At 38.6% G+C, this 24948-nt stretch overlaps 1 long non-coding RNA gene across 1 annotated transcript; it reads right to left on the bottom strand.

The window, feature by feature from the left end:
- LOC107790268 (uncharacterized) lies at nucleotides 1-23485 on the bottom strand. The gene is made up of 4 exons (XR_012707671.1): nucleotides 23131-23485; nucleotides 22250-22297; nucleotides 21779-21855; nucleotides 1-503 (listed from the first exon to the last, which is right to left on the bottom strand). It is a non-coding gene; the product is annotated as an uncharacterized LOC107790268 (long non-coding RNA).
- Nucleotides 23486-24948: the final 1463 nt, after the last annotated feature.

Raw genomic sequence — 24948 nt, 5'->3', positions numbered from 1 at the left:
TGATAATACCTTAAAAAGATTTAAATAAATATATACAAAAGCTTTTAATGGAACAATCTAGTATCCATTCTTAAAAACACTATTTGTTTCATGAAATCCAAATCGAACAAAAACTTCTAATACATAATGTCAGCAACATAAGAGAATATACCACTTGAATCCAATGTAATTTCAAGTCTAACAAGTATCTCTTGATCATAATGAAAGTCTTCCATAAGAAATTCCAGCTTGAACATCCATTTGTGCACCAAAATGATAAGATAACCAACTCACAACTCGATCTTTTATAGCTCTGAACCAACCTACCTTTGAGGAGCTACACCAGGCTAAAATTATACCCCCAAAAACTCTCAACCAGTTGTCCGCATGCACCAAGCATGTTTGAAACTCAGTTCCAAAAACATCCATAGCCTTGACGAAAGCAACATCCATGATTCATTTATAAGGTACAGATGTAGTGAATCCCTCTTTAAAGGAAGGAAGCCACCAACGAATCTTTAAACCTTCACATAATAAAAAAAACTCCTCTTAGTAACTCAAAGCACATTACATTTATATAAACTAATATCCATTTAACTAAGCAGGACGACGGAACTTTAAATTGAGAAAGCTAAACATATGGCTTCTATACATGGAAAAATCTGCTTGAAGAAGAAGAAGAAGAAGATGACAATTGTATATTTAGTAATAATATACATGTTGATACAAATTTTAAGCTCGCTGTCAATGAGTCTATGTGTGATGACCCAAAATGTTATCTTCAAATTAAATACCCATCTTAGTGTTTTAAGACCTTGAACAGCACTATTAATTATTCCTCTACTTGCGTGTAGTCCGTATAATTTTCTGGAAGGTTTTTATGTAAAAAATAGATTAAATTGTGAATTAGAACTTTAAAACTCAACTGAGTTGACTTCGGTCAACATTTTGAGAAAACGAACCTGGATTCGAGTTTTTAACCATTCCGGTAGCACCGTATCGTGATTTGGGACTTGATCATATGCCCGAAATCGAATTCGGAGGTCCCTAGATCAAATTATCGTCATTTAACGGAATCTAAAAATCTAAGGCTAAAGCTTTTTTAAGTTTGACTGGAGATTTGACTTTTGAGCAAATGACTCCAGAATGGATTTATGATAATATCAATAGCTCTGTATGGTGATTTTGAGCTTAGAAGTGTGTCCGGATATTTATTTCGAGGTCCGTAACTAAAATAGACTTGAAATGGCGAAAATAAGAAATTTAAGTTTGGAAGTTTGACTGGGGGGTTGACTTTTTGATATCGGGGTCGGAATCCAGTTATGAAAATTTTCATAGCTTCGTTATGTCATTTATGACTTATATGCAAAATTGGTAGTCATTCGGACTTGATTTGATAGGTTTTTGCATCGAATATAGATTTTGGACGTCCTTAGATTCATTAGGCTTGAATTGGGGTGTGATGCACGATTTTAGCCTTTTATGATGTGATTTGAGGTTTTGACTAAGTTTGTATGATGTTTTAGGACTTTTTTGTGTATTTTGTTGAGGTCCCGAGGGCCTCGGGTGGATTTCGGAAGGTTAACGGATCAATTCGGACTTGTATTTATCTGCTGAAATTTTCTGGGCAGTTTCTGCATTTTTCGCACGTGTGAATAGTGACCGCACCTGCGTGAACAGTATCCGTGTACAATAGTGTGTACAATATCCGTGAATAGTAACACGCGTGAACAGTATCCCGCGTGAACAGTACCACAAAAAATTCTGGACAGTGCATAACGAGCAATCCGAGTTTTCTTTCATTTTTGGTCTCCCAAGCTCAGTTTGGGCGATTTTCAGAGGCAAAGTTCACCACAAAACTTGGGATAAGTGTTCTTGACCCCCTTGTGATTATATTTCATGAATAAATCTTTTTTTTTGGCGTTAGATTATTGATATTTGAAGAGAAATGGAGGAATTTTCTAAAATTCCATAAAGATGAATTTTTAAGATTTGAAAGTCAATCCGATGTCGGATTTTGGTAAAATTTGTATAGTTGGACTCGTGGTTGGATGGGGGTTAATATTCCGTAACTTTTGTCGTATTCCGAGTCGCGGGCCCCACTGACGATTTTTGGGTTAATTTCGGATTTTGTTGAAAAATTAGTATTTTCATATGGAATTAATTCCTATAATATGTATTGAATGAATCGAGTTAGTTGTGACTAGATTCGAGACGTTTGGAGGCCGATTTGAGCGACAACAGCATTTTGGAGTAGGATTTTTGCTCGGATTGAGATAAGTAATGGTTATAAATCTGGTCCTGAGGGTATGAAACCCCAAACATTGTGTCGTATGACTATTTTGGAGGTGACACACATGCTAGGTGACGGGCGTGTGGGCGTGCACCATAGAAATTTTGACTTGGTCCGTCCCGCGAGACTGTGGAATCAATTGGCCTACTGTTTAATACATGTTCCCTCTGTTTTCATAGAAATTGGTTGTACTTCATGTTAGAAATTATGTTTAGGCCTTATGTGATCACTGTTGAGACCTGAGAGGTCGTGTACTTGCTGAATTAGCTGCTAAATTACTGTTTGTACTCAGTCATAACTTTTCTTGCTTATTATGCCTTTGTCTCTTACTATTTATTATTGATACATGATATTACTTCTGTTTGGGCTGTTTATATGATTTCTGAGAGTCCGAGAGACTTAAGAGAATGATGATTGAGTAAGGTCGATGTCCTAGTTGTGAGATATTGATACTATAGCATGTGAATTGTCCGTGCAGCACGTGAGTTGCCCGTGCAGATCCAGATATTGATACTATAGCATGTGAGTTGTCCGTGCAACACGTGAGTTGTCCGTGCAACACATGAGTTGTCCGTGCGGATCCAGATATTATATTATAGCATGTGAGTTGTCCGCGCAGATTATAGCGCTTGTGCTGAAGGAGCCCCTCCAGAAGTCTGCACACCCCCAGTGAGCACATGTATATGATAACATGTGAGTTGTTCGTGCAGTTTATAGCGCTTAGGTTGAAGGAGCTCCTCCATAGTCTGCACACCCCCAGTGAGCGCATGTACCTATTGAGCATGATTATTGAGGGCTGAGAGCCGAGTGATTAAGCTGTTGAGATGAGCTGAGTGACTGTTGCCTTGAGAGGCCATATTTGTTTTCAGTTAATTGCTATACTTAGTTGCTATTTGTCCCTGTCGTACATATTTCTGGAATATTTGATATCTGGTTTATTTGAGTATGCACTGATGAGACTTAAACTATTAAATTGAAAGCATGACTACTCTTATTTGAAAGTTATTGAGATAACTGTATTTGCATAGCTCGTCACTACTTCTCAGTTCTTTATTTATTTCTATTACTTACTGAATTAGTGTACTCACGTTACCCTACGTACCTCGTGTACAGATCCAGGCACTTCTGGTCACGGCAGTTGCTGATTGAGAAGTCAGACTCAAGAGACTATTGAGGTAGCTGCATGGCGTTCGCTGACCTTGACACTCCTTTCCTTTCATATTCTACTGTTCTATATTTTCAGACAGTGTTTTATCAGTCGGATGTTGTTATCATTTAGATGCTCATGCACTCAGTGACATCGGGTTTTGGGGATGGATTGTTTAGTACTTTTGGAGTTATATTCTATTCTTAAATGTTTTATTTAATATTAATTACTTCTGCCTTTATTTAAAAGTTCTACTGTGTTGAGATGTTGAGTTGAGGCTTGCCTAATACCACGATAGGAGCCATCACGATAGGTGAGATTTTGGATCGTGACAAGTTGGTATCAGAGCACTAGGTTACATAGGTCTCATGAGTCATGAGCAGGTTTAGCAGAGTCTTGCGGATCGGTACGGAGACGTCTGTACTTATCGTCGAGAGGCTGCAAAACCCTTTAGGAAATTCCACATTCTTGAATTCTTATCGTGCGACATTGATTAAACTTGAAGCGTAATTCCTTGAATTCCTTCCACTCATTTGTGTGCGCATATGAGCGCTCGGTATCTGCTGTGTATTGATAGCTTGTGATTCCCAGGATGAGGTGCGAGATGTGATTTCTGTGTATGATGTTGGGTCAGTTTGGAGGACTTGAGGCCAGGTTTTGTCTGTGGCTTGATTACTGAGATTTCGATTGTATGAGCACGTGCATTTAGGACTTATATGTCCATTTATGTCCTTACTGGTAGGATTTATGACTGGATGACTAGGGGTGAGTATGATTCGATTGTATAAGCACGTGCATTTAGGACTTATATGTCCATTTATGTCCTTACTGGTAGGATTTATGACTGGATGACTAGGGGTGAGTATGATTCGATTGCGAGATGTGTTCAAATTTTTCGAAAGTGACGGGAAGAGTTTGCTGAGGATGTAGCAAGGATTATTGGGTGTGTGACTTCTGTCTTGAGTTGGCATATGGCCTCGAGCTATGGGTGTATTGAAGGACCTCTGTAGTTAGTTGTGGAGTGGAGTAAATCTTCATATTGTGTTATGAGTTCAGACTCAGAGGGGGATAAAGTGATTGTGTAATAGTTATGATTATGGAAGAGTATAGAGAGATATCAGTTTGAGGTTAAGCAAGTGGATTATCTTCTGCTGGATGTTCTGAAGTTTGTGTGATCCTTCTGTTGTTGGTTGGCAGTCCTCTTTTACCAGTGAAATATACGTATTGCAATTTGAGTTTGGATCGCTTATAAGAGTGGGCTTGACTGTTACGAGGGTGAATGCAATATTTGCAAATGGTTTGGGGAATTAGATGGGTTGTGTTACATGAGCTTATGAAGGATTTAGCTTAATCTCATCCAGTTGGGGCAACTCAATCAGTTATTGTGGCATAGGCTGATGATAGGCCTGTCTTGTCTTTTGAGGCTTTGCTGAGATTGGATAAGTTTACCTAGCTATTTCCAGTCCATTTCAGTGGTACACCTTCTGAGGACCCATAGGATTTTCTAAACCGCTGCCATGAAGTATTGCAGAATATGGGAATAGTTGAAAGAAATAGGGTTTGATTTTACTGTGTTTCAGATGACGGGTTCCGCCAAGAGGTGGTGGAAAGATTAGGTATTTACTAGACCCGTTATAGTTCCGTTTGAACATGCAGACGTATTGAGAAGATCACCCAGTGAATCATGTAAGGGTGCAATGGACCTTGACGTCTGGTTGATTTATATGAGTTACAAATGTCAACATTGTGGATTATCGGACGTTGTGACCCATGACTTCGCGCCAAATGCGGATGTATACTATCAATGAATGGATCGAATGGTCATGTGTTATATCAGTTTTGACCTGAAATGTATAGATATATATATATGGTACTAAAAGGCTCCCCAATAATTTACACATATTTAATGCCTGAGACATGCAGGGGATAAGGTTGGGACTTGCGGTATGTCTGCCTCTTTAATTATCCACTACTTCAGTATCAAAGGAGTTAGAAAAACAATCTTAAATTTATTGAAGGTATGCTTAGTGTGGAAGTCAAGGTTGCAGATTTTGGGGTGCTTCAGAGGAAGTACAGTGTTGACGATCTTCTGGACTATGTAGTTCGTGCCAAGATTTATCTTGATGGAGCTATACTTTTGTGATTATTGTACATAATTAGGGGAAAGAATTACCCCAAAGAAGAATCGAAGATTATATGAATAAATAGGTTAGCTCAGCAGTGTTGAGTCAACATAGCAAAGGAAGAAATTAGCCGCCGGTGTTTGTGGCAAGCCTATGAAGAGGGCAGACGAGCCAATGCAACACCACCTACTCAGCTCAGTTCTCAGAAATGTTTTTGAAAGAGTTTGTCTCCCGGATTCTCTGTAATATGTGGTATATATGGTCTGAACGGTTGTGTCAGGCCACCATGACAGTGCCAGAATATGTCATCACATTCAATAAGTTAGTCGTCATACTCCTACTTTGGTTCCTAAGCTAGAGAGAGTCCACAAACTCATTAAAGGACTCCATTATGATCTTGAAATTTAGTAAAACCAGGGAAACTACAGGTTGATGCTTCATTTCGGCTAGTGGTAGAAATTGCCAAAATGTTAGAATGTGTTCTGGATGAGGAAAAGAGGAAGCTAAGAAGACCAAGAGGTATCGAGGTTTCAAAGGATTCAACGGATTCTACTCTGCAACTACTAATTATTATGACAGGGGCTCGGGCAGCCGGCCAGCCCAATTAATATATCTGATTACTCGGGGTGCTCCAGTGAGTTCTTTTAATGCACTATCGACACAAGGTTAATATAATAGTTATTCCATTTATCGAGCATAGATTCAGTATGAGCAACTGAACACTCAAAGGGATTGTTATGAATGTGGTAGTACTACGCACATCATGGGAAAATTGTCCTAGACTTGGGAGAAACATAATTTTTAAAAGCACTCAGGCTACGCGTCCCATTGCAGTTACTACTCCACTTAAATGATGAGCCAGAGGTAGGGGTCAGGATGTTAGAGGTGGAGGTGAGACTCCTATATATGAAGACCCAGCCCGTTGATATATTTTCTATGGTATGGCTGAGGTCGCAACACCAGATGGTGTCGTTACAAGTACGGTCTTGAATTATTACAAGGTAATAATTTTCTTAACTTGATTCGGTTCTGAGTATCGAGGCAAGTCCTCCTATTGTGCTCCCCTTATGAGTAAGCTTCGTAATTCTAAAATCTGCTTATGTGAATACTCCTGTTGGGAGATTCGATGGAGATAGTTATGCCTATCATTATGTGTTGTGATTTTGTTAAACGGAAAATATTTGAAAGAAGAAAATGAAATGTTTCGCTTGGCACGAGGTGCATAATACTTGTGATTCAGAACTGAGTACGAGATCCTCGCATTTTAATATAATGAGAAATATTTAAACCGGTCTACAAGCTGCGGTAGATGTTATATGAGGACGAGGTCCTTGTGGTGAAAGAAATTTTTTTTATGTGTTTAAATGTTCCCTTTGTGAAATTAAAATTTTTACTATAGTACTTATAGGAAGCCATGTCTATTAGACTTATTTGAAAATTCTTGTATGGATATCTTTGTGCATAATTTGCCAGATCTGTATTATAACTATTGAGTTTTAGACTACGAGGTGAGTGCACGGGGGATGTAAATTGTTACTCGTTAATTCGGATAAGTAATTATAAGATCTTCGTGCCTCGTTGTTAGTAAACTGGAGGTTTGAAACGAGATTTTATTAACATGAGGTTAATTGGCGATGTTGTAATCTATTATGAACAACTATTAAGACTAGAGATGCGGTTATGGTCATACATATGATGCATTTTATGTCAAGACATCATTGGGATAATGTCGTTCTTGTAATGCGGAGGTTAGTGTTATTGATATATACCTTGTGGTGCTTTGTTGGGTTGCGGACGTGTTGTTAGGAGTTGTTTTGGTGTTACTCTCACAGGTGGATAGACCCAATTACAGGGGAGACTCTGCCGAAATTTCTGAAAAATTTGGGAGTTAGAAAAATTTGGGATATTGAGATGTGCAAACAAAGAGATAAGTTACATTATGTGTTTGAGGACGGACTCTACTTCTCATTTGAGGACGAAGGACCCTAAGTGGGGGAGAATGTAATACCCCATATTTGATGGGTGCATAGGCACGAGTTGCTATAGCCAGTCAAGACTGATATCGTGTGTTGACGTAAAAAATCGGACCTTTCTGAAAATGATTGGAGTGTAAGAAATTTGGTCTTCAAGTTTACAAATATGGATAAAGGAAATAATCTCAATTGAAATGGTGTTGTCGAACTTATGTTGAATGCGGAAATGTGGGATCAACCGCGAGTATATGTGTAAAAGTAAAATCATCAATTTGGAAACCTCAAAATAATTCTTAGTACGTTCGAGGACGAATGCTTGTTTTAGAGGTGGAGAATGTGATTACCCAAAATGTCATCTTTAAATTAAATATTCATCTCGGTGTTTTAAGACCTTGAAAAGTGCTATTAATTATTTCTCGACTTGTGCGCACAGTCCGTATAATTTTCTAGAAGGTTTTTATGTGAAAAATGGATTAAATTGTGAATTAGAGCTTTAAAACTCAACTGAGTTGACTTCAGTCAATATTTTGAGCAAACGAACCTGGATTCGAGTTTTTGACCATTCCGGTAGCACTGTATCGTGATTTGGGACTTGGTCATATGCCCGAAATCGAATTCGGAGGTCCCTAGATCAAATTATCGTCATTTAACGGAATCTAAAAAATCTAAGGCTAAAGATTTTTTAAGTTTGACTGGAGATTTGACTTTTCAGCAAATGACTCTGGAATAGATTTTTGATAATATCAATAGCTCCGTATGGTGATTTTGGGCTTAGGAGTGTGTCTGAATATTTATTTCGAGGTTCGTAGCTAAAATAGACTTGAAATGGCGAAAATAAGAAATTTAAGTTTGGAATTTTAATCGGGGGGTTGACTTTTTGATATCGGGGTCGTAATCCAGTTATGAAAATTTTCATAGCTTCGTTATGTCATTTATGACTTGTATGCAAAATTGGAAGTCATTCGGACTTGATTTGATAGGTTTTTGCATCGAATATAGAAGTTGGACGTCCTTAGATTCATTAGGCTTGAATTGGGATGTGATGCACCGTTTTAGCCTTTTATGATGTGATTTGAGGTTTCGACTAAGTTCGTATGATGTTTTAGGACTTGTTGGTGTATTTTGTTTAGGTCCCGAGGGCCTCAGGTGGATTTCGGAAGGTTAACGGATCAATTCGGACTTGTATTTATCTGCTGAAATTTTCTGGGCAGTTTCTGCATTTTTTGCACGTGTGAACAGTGACCGCACCTGCGTGAACAGTATCTGTGTACAGTAGCCATGTACAGCAACCGTAAACAGTATCCGTAAATAGTACATACGTGAACAGTGCCGCGAAAAATTCTGGATAGTGCATAACGAGCAATCCGAGTTTTCTTTCACTTTTGGACTCCCAAGCTCGGTTTGAGCGATTTTTAGAGGCAAAGTTCACCACAAAACTTGGGATAAGTGTTCTTGACTCCATTGTAATTATATTTCATGAATAAATCTTCATTTTTGGCGTTAGATTATTGATATTTGAAGAGAAATGGAGGAATTTTCTAAAATTCCATAAAGATAAATTTTTAAGATTTGAAAGCCAATCCGATGTCGGATTTTGGTAAAATTTGTATGGTTGAACTCGTGGTTGGATGGGGGTTCATATTCCGTAACTTTTGTCGTATTCCGAGATGCAGGCCCCACTGGCGATTTTTGGTTTAATTTCAGATTTTGTTGAAAAATTAGTATTTCCATATGGAATTAATTCCTATAATATGTATTGAATGAATCGAGTTAATTGTGACTAGATTCAGGACGTTTGGAGGCCGATTTGATCGGCAAAGGCATTTTAGAGTAGGATTTTTGCACGGATTGAGGCAAGTAACTGTTATAAATCTGGTGCTGAGGGTATGAAACCCCGGACATTGTGTCGTATGACTATTTTGGAGGTGACACACATACTAGGTGACGGGCGTGTGGGCGTGCACCATAGGAATTGTGACTTGGTCTGTCCTGCAAGACTGTGGAATCAATTGGCCTACTATTTAATACATTCCCTCTGTTTTCATAGAAATTGATTGTACTTCATGTTAGAAATCATGTTTAGGCCTTATGTGATCACTGTTGAAACCTGAGAGGTCGTGTACTTGCTGAATTAGCTGCTAAATTACTGGTTGTACTCAGTCATAGCTTTTCTTGCTTATTATGCCTTTGTGTCTTACTGTTTGTTGTTGATACATGATATTAATTCTGTTTGGGTTGTTTATATGTTTTCTGAGAGTCCGAGAGACTGAAGAGATTGATGACTAAGTAAGGCCGATGGCCTAGTTGTAAAATATTGATACTATAGCACGTGAGTTGTCCGTGCAGCACGTGAGTTGCCCGGGCAGATCCAGATATTGATACTATAGCACGTGAGTTGCCCGTGCGGATCCAGATATTGATATTATAGCACGTGAGTTGTCTGTGCGACACGTGAGTTGTCTGTGCGACACGTGAGTTGTCCGTGCGGATCTAGATATTATATTATAGCACGTGAGTTGTCCGTGCAGATTATAGTGCTTGGGCTGAAGGAGCCCCTCCGGAGTCTGCACACACCCCCAGTGAGTGCAGGTACTGATCACGCCCAACTCTAGTCCTAAAAAGGAAAAGCGGTCGCTGCAAATATAATGCTTGGGCTGAAGGAGTTCCTCCGGAGTCTGCACACCCCCAGTGAGTGCAGGTACCTATTGAGTATGATTATTGAGGGCTGAGAGTTGAGTGATTAAGCTGTTGAGATGAGCTGAGTGATTGTTGCCTTGAGAGGCCATATTTGTTTTCAGTTAATTGCTACACTTAGTTGCTATTTGTCCCTGTCGTACATATTTCTGGAATATTTGATATCTGGTTTATTTGAGTATGCACTGATGAGACTTAAACTATTAAATTGAAAGCATGACTACTCTTATTTGAAAGTTATTGAGATAACTATATTTGCATAGCTCGTCACTATTTCTCAGTTCCTTATTTATTTCTATTACTTACTGAATTAGTGTACTCACGTTACCCCACGACCTCGTGTACAGATCCAGGCACTTCTGGTCACGGCGGTTGCTGATTGAGGAGTCAGACTCAAGAGACTATTGAATAAGTTGCATGGCGTTCGCTGACCTTGACTCTCCTTTCCTTTCATATTCTACTGTTCTATATTTTTAGATTGTTTTATCAGTCGGATGTTGTTATCATTTAGATGCCCATGTACTCAGTGACATCGGGTTTTGGGGATGGATTGTTTAGTACTTTTGGAGTAATATTCTATTATTAAAGGTTTTATTTAATATTAATTGCTTCTGCCTTTATTTAAAAGTTCTACTGTGTTGAGAGGTTAAGTTGAGGCTTGCCTAATACCACGATAGGCGCCATCACGACAGGTGAGATTTCACGGTGACACTATGATGTATAGGAAGAACTAGTCCCTTTGTGTATGGCCAATTACAGAAGATTGACATACTGAATCAAATATGAAATTATGTAATTAATGTAACACCCCATAAAATTTGGCTTAGGTATGAATGAGTTAAAGGAGTAGTAAGGATATATTTTGAACATGTGAAGTCCCATCGGGATGATTATGGGTGAAAATAGTTGTTTCAAAATCAAGATGGAAAGTGAGGTGCATAAGATTTGACAAAATTGACTAAGTTTACAGAAGGTCTTATCTTCCAGCAGGGTTTAGTGAAAATGTGTAAGTAATTTGGAAAAACTTAAAGCACAAAAGTTGTAGGCCTTTGAAATATCTTTCCAACTATATATTGTGGAGCCCAAACGGAGCTCTGTGCAAAATGTTATGCCCGCTTTACAGAATGGTGTGTAACCATCGCGGTTCTGCCGCGTTTTTACCGTGAATGCGGTGGTGAGGCAGTGTCCCAGCGATTTACTGAGGTCCCGCGCCAACTGGGACGCGGTGGACGACTTGGGAAGTTCGTTTTTTAGCCCTATTTCGTCTCCCACAGCCCCAAAACATAAAAACTTGTTCTAGAAAGGAAAGCTCTCAAAAACCTAACTCCTTAAGGGTCCTTCCACCACCCAAGGTAAGTTTTAATGGTGATTCTAAGTTACTTTCAATTTCCCAACATCTTATTAACATGGGTAAACCCTCCATATCATTAGATATTCGATTGGGACATCATTGTTGAGAGAAGGAAGCCTAGAACTCGAATTCAAAGGGTTTGAACTTCAAAAAGGTAATGTCTTCACCCTCTAATTGATTCTAGCATTTGTTTAATGATTATAAACCCTAGTTCATGAGATATAAGTTGATGGGTTTGATAGAAAAGTATGAATGATTATAGGGTTGGGGTGTTGATTGTTGTTATTGGCTAAAGGTGTTGTTTACCTTATGGGTGATGAAGAATAATATTGATTATAATTATTTGAGACTTTAGAATTTATCTAGGAACAAGAGAATGGGTTGTTGGGTGTAGAGACACCATTAATAGAGACTATGAAGCTTTATTCTCACCAAGTGTTTGATAGGATGCTTAAGTGACCAAAACATGAGCATCATAGCTAATATCTCTTTGACTTGTATTGTTGTAGATTAAAGTTGAGAGGGTTGACAAACATTGTATTACGCTCAAGGGCAGGAAGTTAAGGTATGTAAGGCTAAATAATTACGTTGAGAATGTCTATTATTCTCCCTACGTCCCATTCATTATGACCATTACCAGTTTCCTCAGAAAGTAACTATGCCTTAGTTCCCTGAATAGTAGTAGAACTTCTATTCTTTAGGGTTAGAAGTAGTAGAACTTCTATTCTCTAGATGGCATAGTCTCATAATCATTCGATATTCTATGAGTTTCAGTTATGACAAATTAACTTATTATGAATACTCATCTCAGTCTAATCCTATTCACTATTCCAGTATCATGTAACTCGGTATGGCTCATTATTTCAGTATCACGTATTGTAATATGATTCTCAGTTCTGATTTTATATTCTTGAATGTTGAACACCTGTATTTGGGCCTGAGACCGCAGTTTATGCTTTATGCATCTTTGGGCCTGAGGCCGCAGTTATGTATACATATACTTGGGCCCGAGGCCGCAGTTTGACACACACACACACACACACACACATATATATATATATATATATATATTGGGCCTGAGCGCCACAGTTTAATATTCAGTTAAACAGGTTGTTCATCATTCAGAAGAGGGGGTATTCATATCCTTACTTCCTTGTTCAGTTATCAGTTTATCAGCTAGCAGTTCAGTTTCAGTATTTACAGTTCTTTTCTTCAGCTGTTTTACATGCCATAGCAATTCAAATGTACCGAAGTCCCTTTTGTCGGGGCTTGCATCTCGCGATGCAGGTAACGATTTTCAGGTTGACGACTCTGCTTGTTAGGACATCTCGTATCAGCTATTAGTGAGCCCCAGTCTTTCGGGGCCTTATCTCACTTTTGTTTTAGTAATTATAGTATTTCAGTTAATAAGGTATACCGGGGACCTTGTCCCGGTAAACAGTTAGCATTTTCAATGTTCTTTAGAGGCTTCGTAGACTATAACCCAGTCAGTCAGATATTAGCAGGCTTTCATGTGTTAGCCTTGTCGGCTACTTATTTATACTTGCAGACCTTTTTAGTATTTTCCGCATCTATAATATTTCAGTCAGACTCTTTAGTAGATTCTCATGTTTATATTTACCTCTAGCTCATAGTTATACCACATGTTGATCCAGCCATGCAGTTGGTTCGCTCGGTCACATATAGTCAGGCACCGAGTGTCGTGTTACGCCCAGACCATGGTCCGGGGCGTGACAAAACTTGGTATCAGAGATCTAGTTTCAAGAGTCCTAGGGAGTCTATGAAGCCATGTCTAGTGGGGTCTCTTTTATGTATGTGTGCGCGCCACCCATGTAAACAGTTGACTACCAAGACATCTAGGATTGTTCTGTTTCCTTCATACTCTAGATCGTGCAGTTAGAGCTATGCTTTCAGGAATCTTTCTAACCCGTGCGAATTGCATATTTGAGAAAAATGCCTGCAAAAAGAAAGTACACCAGGAGGGCCTCAGCTACTAGCCAATAGGCCACAACTAACGCTGCTCAGGAGGACATCCGGCCTAGGGGGTTGCACCGGGCTTAGTGCCCAGTGCTTCAGACATGGATGTCAGGGGAGCTATCCAGTTGCTCACCCAGATCATTGCTACTCAAACTCAAAGGCAAGGAATGATGTTCATGGGACGGGTAGTTCCAGGTCTAGGGAATTCCTCAACATGAAACCTCCCGTCTTCACAGGGTCCAAACGGGATGAGGATCCGCAAAACTTCATTGATGAGGTTCAGAAGATATTTCGAGTGATGCATGCTACAGACATTGAGGCAGCAGAGCTTGTTGCGTACCAGCTGAAGGATGTTTCCAACACTTGGTATGAAACCTGGGAAGAGTCCTGAGGGGAGGATGTGGATCCTGCGACTTAGAAGGAGTTTGCAGATGCGTTCCTTGAGCACTTTCTACCCATTGAGGTCTTGGAAGCTAAGGCTTTAGAGTTTGAGAGACTCAGACAGAATGATATGAGTGTGAATGAGTACTACCTCAAATTCGTCTCTCTGGCCAAGTATGCTTCGGAAATGGTACGTGATACGAGGGACAGAGTTAGGCGATTTGTGTTGGGGCTTTCAGATGATTTGTTTGCTGATGCTAATATAGCTGCTCAGAATAATGACATGACCATCACTAAGATGGTTGCCTTTGTTCAAGGGAACGAAGACAGGTTGAAGGAAGAAGAGTGGCTACGGAGAGAGAAGGAGAGGGAATTCAACAAGAGAGCTAAGTCTGCAGGAAATTTCAACCATGAGGGATCTCAAATAGGAGGCAATCGCCAGTTTTTCAAGAAATCAAAATCAGGACCTGCTCCATCTTCAGCTAGTGCACCGGTTCAAAGGTCAAATTTTAACAAGAAAAACCAGAATTTCAGAACAGCAGACTCACAGTCACAGGCTAGTGTGGGCTACAGAGTCCATGGTTACCCGATTTGCAATAGGTGTGGTAAGAGGCACCCAGGGTTGTGGCGTTTGGGCACAAATGGTTGCTTTGGGTGCAGTCAGCAGGGCTACTTCTTGAGGGATTGCCCATCGGCAAAGCAGAATAATGGAGGCAATGCAGCTCAGTCCACTAATTCAGCAGCCCATCATAACTCTTAGGCCCAACAAAGGCGCGGTGCAGTAAAGTCTAATAATGCAGGTGGTGGTCAAAACCATTTGTATAAACTGGCAGACCGTCAGGATGCAGTGGCTCGTGGAGATGTTGTCACGGGTATGCTAACAATATTCACTTTGATGTTTATGCTCTTATAGATCCGGGGTCCACCTTATCTTATGTAACCCCATATATTGCAAAGAAATTTGGGATGGAACCAGAAAAGTTGTGTGAACCCTTTGAAGTGTCCACTCCAGTTGGAGAATCAGTTATAGCAAGGTGTATCTATAGGGGATGTCCAGTCAAAGTGCATCATCGTCTTACTATATCAGACTTGGTAGAATTGGAGATGTTATACTTCGATGTGATCATGGGCATGGATAGGTTAGAGTCATGTTATGCCACAGTGGGTTGTAGAACCAAAATAGTAAGTTTTGAATTTCCCGGTGAACCAGTCTTAGAATGGAAGGGTGATGCAATAACACCTAGGGGTAGGTTTATTTCCTATCTTAAAGCCAGAAAGATGATCTCCAAGGGATATATTTATCACCTGGTTCGAGTTAAGGATGTAGATGTTCAGATCCCCACTCTCCAGTCGGTACCAATTGTAAATGGGTTTCCAAAAGTATTTCCCGAAAATCTCCCTGGAATCCCACCCGATAAAGAGATTGACTTTGGAATTTATCTACTTCCAAGCACTAAACGATATCTATTACGCCTTACAGAATGGCTCCAGCAGAGTTGAAAGAGTTAAAAGTCCAGTTGAAAGATCTTCTAGATAAGGGATTTATAAGGCCAAGTGTCTCACCTTGGGGCACACCGGTCTTGTTTGTACGAAAGAAGGATGGGTCTTTACGTATGTGCATTGATTATCGTCAGTTGAATAAAGTCACCATCAAGAACAAGTACCCTCTTCCCAGAATAGATGATTTATTTGATCAACTTCAGGGTACCTAGTGTTATTCCAAGATTGACCTCAAATCGGGAACCATCAGTTGAAGGTTAAGGAAGTTGATATTCCAAAAACAGCTTTTAGGACTTGATATGGGCATTTCGAATTTTTGGTAATGTCATTCGGTTCAACGAATACACCAGCAGCTTTCATGGACCTTATGAATAAGGTCTTCAAGCCTTATCTTGATTTGTTTGTTATCGTGTTTATTGATGACATCTTGATTTATTCCCGTAGCGATACTGACCATGCCGAACATCTCAGAATTGTGTTGCAAACATTGCAGGATCACAAGCTATATGCAAAATTTTCTAAGTGTTAATTCTGGTTGAAATCAGTAGCGTTTTTGGGCCATGTCATCCCAGAGGAAGGCGTGAAGGTGGACTCTCAGAAAATAGAGGCAGTGAAGAATTAGCCTAGACCCACCTCAGTATTCGATATAAGAATTTTCTTGGGTCTAGCAGGCTATTATAGGCGTTTCGTAGAGGGATTTTCTTCCATCTTATCCCCTTTGACTAGATTAACTCAGAAGAAAGTCAAGTTTCAATGGTCGGATGCGTGCGAGAAAAGTTTTGAGGAGTTAAAGAAGAGGTTGACTTCAGCTCTTGTCCTAACACTACCGGAAGGAACCGAAGGGTTCGTTGTTTATTGTGACGCTTCAGGGGTTGGTCTTGGGTGTGTATTAATGCAGCATGGTAAAGTCATAGCCTACGCATCGAGGCAACTCAAGGCTCACGAGAAGAATTATCCGACTCATGATCTTAATTTAGCAGTTGTGGTGTTTGCGCTTATGATCTGGCGTCATTATTTGTATGGGGTACATGTTGACATTTTTACAGGTCATAAGAGTCTCCAATACATCTTCAAGCAACGAGAATTAAATCTACGTCAGAGGAGGTGGCTCGAATTACTTAAAGATTATGATGTTGATATCCTCTATCATTCGGGGAAGGCAAATGTTGTAGTTGATGCTCTCAGTCGGCATTCTATGGGAAGCTTAGCTCATGTTGAGGCAGACAAGCGAACTACGATGAAGGAAGTCCACCGCTTAGCAAGTCTAGGAGTTTGACTTTTGGACTTCGAAGATGGTGGCGTTGTTCTCCATAACAGGGCTGAATCCTCCTTAGTAGCCGAAGTAAAAAGAAAAACAGTTAAGTGATCCCTACTTATTGCAGCTGAAGGAAGGAATTCACAAACACAAGACTATGGCTTTTGAATAAGGGGGAGATGATGGTACTATGAGATATAGAGGCAGACTATGCGTTCCAGACGTAGATGGGCTCAGAGAGCGGATTATGTCAGAAGCCCACAATTCCAGGTATTTTATTCACCCAGGTCCCACAAAGATGTATCATGATCTTAAGGAGGTTTATTGGTGGAACGATATGAAAAAGAATATAGCATACTTCGTGGATAAGTGTCCAAATTGTCAGCAGGTGAAAATCGAACACCAGAGACCTAGCGGCTTAACTCAGAATATAGAAATTCCCGTTTGGAAATGGGAAATGATAAATATGGACTTCATAACAGGTCTACCTCGCTTGTTCCGGAAGTATGATTCGATTTGGGTGATTGTAGACCAACTTACCAAGTCAGCTCACTTCTTGCCAGTGAAGACTACAGATTTGGCCGAAGATTATGCCAAGTTGTATATCAAAGAAATTGTCTGATTGCATGGGACTCCTTTGTCCATTATCTCAGATCGTGGTGCTCAATTCACAACAAACTTTTAGAAATCCTTCAGAAGGTATTGGGCACAAGGGTGAACCTCAACACCGATTTTCATCCTCAGACAGATGGCCAAGCGGAGCGCACCATTCAGACTCTTGAGGATATGTTGAGGGCGTGTGTTATTGATTTGAAAGGTAATTGGGACGATTATCTACCTCTCATTGAGTTTGCTTATAATAACAGTTATCACTCCAGTATCAAGATGGAACCGTACGAAGCTCTATATAGGCGAAGGTGTAAATCACCAATTGGGTGGTTCGAAGTCAGAGAAGTGGAGTTATTAGGACCCGATTTGGTCTATCAGGCTATGGAGAAAGTCAACTCGATTCAAAGGCATTTGAAGACGGCTAAAAGTTGCCAAAAGTCCTATTTAAACGTGCGGCGTAGAGACTTAGAGTTCCAAGTTGATGATTGGGTGTTTCTGAAAGTATCACCCATGAAAGGCGTTATGAGATTTGGGAAGAAGGGGAAACTTAGTCCCCGCTATATTGGTCCATATAGAATCCTGCGAAGGATCAGACAGGTGGCTTATGAGTTAGAATTGCCACAAGAACTAGCTGTTGTACACCCAGTGTTTCATGTGTCCATGTTGAAGAAATTCATGGGAGACCCATCACTTGTGGTTCCTACAGAGGTTATAGGGGTTAAAGACAGCTTGTCTTACGAAGAAATTCCAGTGGCTATTCTTGATCGTCAAATCCGCAAGCTTAGAACTAAGGAAATTGGTTCAGTAAAAGTGCTTTGGAGGGATCAAAAGGTTGAAGAGGCTACATGGGAAGCCGAAGAGGACATGAAGTCCAGATATCCCCATCTTTTTGAAGAGCAAAAGGAAAATGTGGAAAGTAATTAACCTTTCCATTCAGGTCTTATATTATAATCTCCATGTCCTTCAGTATTTACTCAGCTTAGTATTTAGTGATCACGTGCTCGTCCAGTTTGATATACATGTATTCATGATATTTCAGTATTCTCATATCTCCATCACACCCGTTTAATGTCCATAGATAGTCGTAGTCGCAGCCAAGACCATCATTCGAGGACGAATGATTCCAAGGGGGAGATAATGTAACACCCGGTAAAATTCGGCTTAGGTATGAATGAGTTAAAGGAGTAGTAAGGATATATTTTGAACATATAAAGTCCCATCGGGATGATTATGGGTGAAAATAGTTGTTTCAAAATCAAGATGGAAAGTGAGGTGCATAAGATTTGACAAAATTGACTAAGTTTGCAGAAGGTCTATCTTCTAGCAGGGTTTAGTGAAAATGTGTAAGGAATTTGGAAAAACTCAAAGAATAAAAGTTGTAGGCCTTTGAAATAGCTTTCCAACAATATATTGTGGATCCCAAATGGATCTTTGTGAAAAATGTTATGTCCATTTTACAGAATAGTGTGTAACCACCATGGTTATGCTGTGTTTTTACTTCGACCGCGGTGGTGAGGCAGTGTCCCAGTGATTTACCGCGGTCGGGACCGTGGTCGCGCCAACTGGGACGCGGTGGATGACTTGGGAAGTCATTGTTTTAGCCCTATTTCATCCCCCACAACCCCAAAACATAATAACTTGCTCTAGAAAGGAAAGCTCTCAAAAACCTAACTCCTTAAGGGTCCTTCCACCACCCAAGGTAAGTTTTAATGGTGATTCTAAGTTACTTTCAATTTCCCAACATCTTATTAACATGGGTAAACCCTCCATACAACAACAATCCAGTATAATCCCACTAGTGGGATCTGGGAAGGGTAGTGTGTACGCAGACCTTACCCCTACCCTGGGGTAGAGAGGCTGTTTCCAAATAAACCCTCGGCATCCTTCCCTCCAAGAATTCCCCACCTTGCTCTTGGGGTGACTCGAACTCACAACCTCTTGGTTGGAAGTGGAGGTTTCTTACCATCAGAGCAACCCCTCTTGGGGTAAACCCTCCATAACATTAGATATTCGATTGGGACATCATTGTTGAGAGAAGGAAGCCTAGAACTCGAATTCAAAGGGTTTGAACTTCAAAAAGGTAATGTCTTCACCCCATAATTGATTATAGCATTTGTTTAATGATTATAAACCCTAGTTCATGAGATATGAGTTGATGGGTTTGATAGAAAAGCATGAACGATTATAGGGTTGGGGTGTTGATTGTTGATTATTGGTTAAGAGTGTTGTTTACTTTATGAGTGATGAAGAATAATGTTGATTATAATCATTTGAGACTTTAGAATTTATCTAGGAACAAGAGAATGGGTTGTTGGGTGTAGAGACACCATTAATAAGGACCATGAAGCTTTATTCTCACCAAGTGTTTGATAGGATGCTTAAGTGACCAAAACATGAGCATCATAGCTAATATGGAATCTCTTTGACTTGTATTGCTGTAGATTAAAGTTGAGAGGGTTGACAAACGTTGTATTACGCTCAAGGGCAGGAAGTTAAGGTATGTAAGGCTAACTCTTTACGTTGGGAATGTCTATGATTCTCCCTACGTCCCATTCATTATGACTATTACCAGTTTCCTCAGAAAGTAACTATGCCTTAGTTCCCTGAATAGTAGTAGAACTTCTATTCTCTAGATGGCATAGTCTCATAATCATTCGATATTCTATGAGCTTCAGTTATGACAAATTAACTTATTATGAATATTCATCTCAGTCTAATCCTATTCACTATTTCAGTATCATGTAACTCGGTATGGCTCATTATTTCAGTATCATGTATTGTAATATGATTCTTAGTTCCTAATTTTATATTCTTGAATGTTGAACACCTGTATTTGGGCCTGAGACCGCAGTTTATGCTTTATGCATCTTTGGGCCTGAGGTCGCAGTTATGTATACGTATATTTGGGCCCGAGGTCGCAGTTTGTGCACACACACACACACACACACACAGATATATATATATATATATATATATATATATATATATATATATATATATATATATATATATATATATATATATATATATATATGGGCCTGAGGCCGCAGTTTAATATTCAGTTAAACAGGTTGTTCATCATTCAGAAGAGAGGGGTATTCATATCCTTACTTCCTTGTTCAGTTATCAGTTTATCAGCTAGCAGTTCAGTTTCAATTTCAATATTTACAGTTCTTTTCTTCAGCTGTTTTACATACCATTGCAATTCAAATGTACTAACGTCCCTTTTGCCTGGGGCCTGCATCTCGCGATGCAGGTAACGATTTTCAGATTGACGATTATGCTTGCTAGGACATCTCGTATCAGCTATTTGTGAGCCCCAGTCTTTCGGGGCCTTATCTCACTTTTGTTTAAGTCATTATAGTATTTCAGTTAATAAGGTATACCGGGGACCTTGTCCCGACAAACAATTAGCATTTTCAGTGTTCTTTAGAGACTTCGTAGACTATAACCCAGTCAGTCAGATATTAGCAGGCTTTCATGTGTTAGCCTTGTCTGCTACTTGTTTGTACTTGCAGACCTTTTTAGTATTTTCCGCATCTATGATATTTCAGCCAAACTCTTTGGTAGATTTTCATGTTTATATTTACCTCTAGCTCATAGTTATACCACATGTTGATCCAGCCAAGCAGTTGGTTCGCTCGGTCACATGTAGTCAAGCACTGAGTGTCGTGTTACACCCAGACCATGGTTCGGGGAGTGACAATTAATTTCTCTGCTTTAGAGTTCCAAGTCATGTGTCAACTGGGGGAAAACAATTAAGTTAAAAAATAGAAGTTTCTAATACTTGTAGATGGTCCAATTCTAGAGGTAGTGGCCATCACAAATACGGAGATACGTAGATAAATTTAAGTGCTTTCTTCTTTTTCTTCTTTCCAAACAACCCACATAAGCTTAACCTTAGCAAATTGTGTATTTCGCTGTTTGAGAGCATCAACTTTATTAAGATGCCAGAGGAAAATGTTCTTAGTTCAATTTATTATGTAAATTTGCATTAAAAAAAATTTGGTTTATTAGTAGGAAAAGAACTTTGTTTAAATTATAGAATGATCAAATGTTGGAAAAGTTTACTTAAAAGATTGAAACATATAGAGCGAGCTCAAATTAGGGATTTAATCACTAGCAATGGGTTCAATAAAATTTATTGCTTTCGACTCGAACCATGCGAGCGTGTATATACACATAAATAAAGTAAAGATAGCCTACACTAATAGATTCAAACTGCTCCAACGTCATCTTGAACTTAAAATGGTAGACAATATTGTCAAATTAAAAAGTGATAACAGACTAAAAGAAAACAAGTACATATTTACTCGATAAATAACAATGGATATTAAAGAACAAAAACACATAATGTATTAATTGATTATGAGAGTCTACTAATAGTAGTATTCCCAAATGATAATGCTGAAAGCCCATCTTTTCATGTCAATACTGAAAATTTATTTAGAGAGCATATATATGACGCTAATACGAGAGCAGAAAAAGGAACTTACAGGTACAAAATCTTTTGTATAATCTAGTTGATGAACACTCTAATACAGCTATGCAGAATTCTTCAAAGTCCATCCTTCTATATTGAAGTCCATATCAAACAGTTATTCAATATGAGAAATTGCATTTCTGAATTGTCTGCGTGAAAGAGGTTAGGAAATAAAAGAATGAAAAATGAACTGTTAAGGAGACTATTCAAGATTTTCATACAACACCATAAGATATCCGGGTCAATTTTCTATGTCTTTTATTGGCAGTTTCTATAAGCTCAAGATTATAAGAACTAGAACGAAATGATAAAATGTATCTATGTATGCAGGTTCTGCACATTGCCAATCAACAGATTGATGAAAAACTAGAATCGACTTATTTCAAAATCTAACAGTTGATGCCGCTGATAACATATATATTAGAAAGCTTATAATGTGGATAAAATCTATATACAAAATGCACAGAGGTTTTGAACGACATACCTTTTCTATTATGTAGAAATGATAAAACATAACATCCAAGGTTGAGACCTAAGGGCCATTAAATCAAATTTATATACATTAGTGAAAGTTTAAAAATCACAACATCAAAAAGACAATTCCAGCAATAAGAAGATAAAATATCAAAGTATTAAACAGATGAAATAAATAATTTCAGTTTTTTATAGAGGAAATGGAGTTTTCTCTAATATGTCACAAGCAATATACCATATAGCCTTTAATGACACTACCAATTTAACAAATGATTCATAGATGAGGAGTTTTGTAACCTTAATGTGACGAAAAAAGATAAATGCATAGGTGTGTCACTCTAACTTCATCCTAAATATGCAATACCTAATGATCAGCTTAATGAGTTCTCATATTTACCATAAAATTTTATATACCCATAATATGATAAGAAAAGATAATTTAAATTATTCTACTGAAGGAGCATATGTAAGAGCATAATCACTCCAAAAATTATATGGTGAATTTTAGCTAGAGACAAACAACAAAATTAGTTTAAATAGCTTAAACCTATTTCAAACCTAAGATCAACAGATAGAAAATAACTAAATGGTAATATTATCACTGTCAGGACAGGATACAGCCGGTTTTATTCCAACAAACAATATACACTCCCTTAAAGCAGATATTGAGATTTTGGGTCCTAAATAACCTGAAAATTGAAATTTCTAACCCAATATCCTAACTAACTTTGAGCCTGCGAAAGAATCAAGAAGAATTACATATAGAACCCAATGAAATTGCATAAGCATCAAGTTCATATCACAGACGAGATCAAGAGATGTTAATATCACGAAATACTCTACTAATTACATCAAGAAAGAGTAGGAGGATAGTTAATAAAGAAAACTTACCGGTCATCTTCTACGAAGAAATAGACGGCAACATTGATGGAGAAAGAGTTTATGTCGGTTAGACCTTGGGCGGAAGGAATTGATTAGCTTGCTAGGGCCGAATCTTATTCGGCTGAAAATTTTTCCCTAATCATGGTCTTTGGCGAGAGGAAGAACCAAGTAAATCGATTCCAAAGAGAAATAAAATATTCTTTGGAGGGAACATATATTTAGGAAAAAAATGGAGGGAAGATCTAAATTAATAGGAGTACTAAAACAATATACTATTATTAGTGGCTGTTCTTTTTGGTTGCCAGTAAAAACTTATTTATTCCCTGCAAATATATAATTGCCTCTAACATTGAGCTTCATTAAATGAATTACCGGCAATTAGTATATTGCCACTAAATAATTGCCGCTAAAAGTCTATTTTAGTGTAGTGAGATGGATTAGATGATAAAAGGTGAAGGGTAGTTGAGCCAGGTTAGCCAAATACCTAAGATATGCTACAACCCTCCATACAATAGAGTCAATCTGTCCTAAACACACATCAAAGAAACGGCAAAATTCAATAATGATTGGGTCAATATGAGGCCTAAAACCTAATGTGAAGGGATACGTATACACAAAAGAAAAGCCATATTTAAAAGAAGTGATCCTTTGATTTTTTTTGGGAACCAGAATTGGAAAATCAAATTTCCAATGACAGTCTCTACAAACAACAGAAATCAAACCCTCAGTAATCTGGGACGGATAAACATCAGCACGATCATGAGAAGTCATAGAGGTGACTTGATTCCTAATCGATTCTCTATCGGAATAAAAAGAGAGTTCAGCAGGGATAATCTCATCAACGGTAGGTTCGCGAATTGGCTCGCTGGAATCCCTATTTCTAGCAGAAGACCTATGTGAAAACAAGCCCTAGTTCTAGAAGACGATGGAGGAAAGAACTAGGTTAAGAAGAAGAACCTCGTATAGAAACTGACCCTAAACTACGCAACCTACCACCTCTCCTACTTCTGGTAGGAGCAAGGGGAAGTTCATCTACAATAAGAACTTTTTGAGGATCAGGGTTTGGAGAAGACATATTTGTATGGAGAAGTAGAATGTATTGAATGGCAAGATGAGAAAAACTCTTTCGTGAAAGAAAAGACAAAGGATATATTTATACTTGGAAGCAACCGTCATACAAAAAGGTAATAATGGAAACATCATTATGAAAAATGTCATTTCGTGATTGATGCAGCTGTAAAAAATGCCCTAGAAAGCGCTGAAGAGTTGTAGAACCAACCATAGGCCACCACGTGTCACATGCATTAAATAGAAGTGACATACACTGCGTCAATTCAGAAGAAGCTAAAATGATATGTGGAAATGGCATAAAAAATTCCCTCTTTAATGAGATCCACTTCCTAAATATTCAATTGCTAAATAATTGGCAAGTGGGGGGACTATCCTGAATATACTTATTTACTTTGCTTTATATCGATTGCTTTGTTATTTCTTATTCTAATTTTATTTTTCCATTGCAAAAATATCCTTTCATTTGATTATTAGTAATCCGAGTACTTCTTAAAATAAGCTTTAACCGAAATTCCTATTTTCTAGTTAAACAAAGACATTGTCATGTAGTATGAGAACATTGGATGTCGGATGGGGGCGGAGTTAGAAATTTTAATAAGGGAACTAAAAAACATACTATAAGAATATCACACTTGAGATTTCAATTTGTACGCTAAAGTAAATTTTGGATAATCTTTATTAATGTACTAGATGTTCCCTTTATGTTGACAGTGGTTCGAGTGATTCAGGTTTCACTGATGCGTTGAAGGTGGCGGC

The sequence above is a fragment of the Nicotiana tabacum genome, chromosome 3 (assembly GCF_000715075.1).
Source record: "Nicotiana tabacum cultivar K326 chromosome 3, ASM71507v2, whole genome shotgun sequence".
Lineage (NCBI taxonomy): Eukaryota > Viridiplantae > Streptophyta > Magnoliopsida > Solanales > Solanaceae > Nicotiana > Nicotiana tabacum.
Note: the sequence above shows the minus strand (reverse complement) of the source record. Positions and strands in the feature narration are given on the sequence as shown.